The following is a 976-nucleotide window of genomic DNA, read 5'->3' as shown; positions in this document are numbered from 1 at the left end:
AGTCTTAGATCTATACAACTAACCAGAATTCTCTGGCAATAGGGCAAATCATAGGGGACAAGTCAAATTTCTATAAGTTCCCTTTTACTTTCTCTCTATCATGAAAAACAACATTGATTTTTTAGATAAAAGAGGAAGTAGCATTATTAAGGCAACATTTGGCAGGGTTTACATTTATACTTCATGATAACCTATTGATAACTCTATTTTGTCAGATCGTTTGATATAAATTTAAATTAAATTTGACAAATTCTGTCAAGAAAGAAAGGTCTGAATTATATGTATCTGCCAAGAAGAAAAATAAATGCAAAAATTGATATATGTTTCCCAATAAATTCACCAGATATATACTTTTCATTTTATAGCCATAGGCTTTGTCATCTAACCTTTAGATAAAGATGCACAAGTTCTACTAAGATATTTGTTTCCTTTTGAAGTTGAGATTTATTTAAATGTGTCATTTTTTTAAAGAAAAACTGTCCAGTTGACTTTTTTAAGGCAAAAAAAATTACTTTCTGGTATAAAGGTAACTTAAGATACCTATGAACTAATTTTTGTTATGTGCAAAGTTTATCATGTGATTTTTACATTTTTGTTACAGATGTAAGTACTTTCTTATCAAAAAAATGTGACGGTATGCATGTACTATCTCAGAATAAATGTACTTGGGAATAACAACTATTTCATAAAGATATACCAAATTTAATAAATATGGCTTCCATGGTAAATAATATCAAAAAATAGCATTTCTCATTTTAAATGTTTGCTGAATATAACATGTACATATTATTCTTTTCTCTTTTGACAAATGTGGAAGTATTCTAATTTCCATACAAATTCACTGGTATGTTTAAGGGGATGTTATTACAATGCTATTTACTTACTTTCTGGAAGGAAGGAAGGAAGGAAGGAAGGAAGGAAGGAAGGAAGGAAGGAAGGAAGGAAGGAAGGAAGGAAGGAAGGAAGGAAGGAAGGA

Source organism: Galeopterus variegatus, unplaced genomic scaffold, assembly GCF_000696425.1.
Source record: "Galeopterus variegatus unplaced genomic scaffold, G_variegatus-3.0.2 Scaffold5593, whole genome shotgun sequence".
Taxonomy (NCBI): domain Eukaryota; kingdom Metazoa; phylum Chordata; class Mammalia; order Dermoptera; family Cynocephalidae; genus Galeopterus; species Galeopterus variegatus.
Note: the sequence above shows the minus strand (reverse complement) of the source record.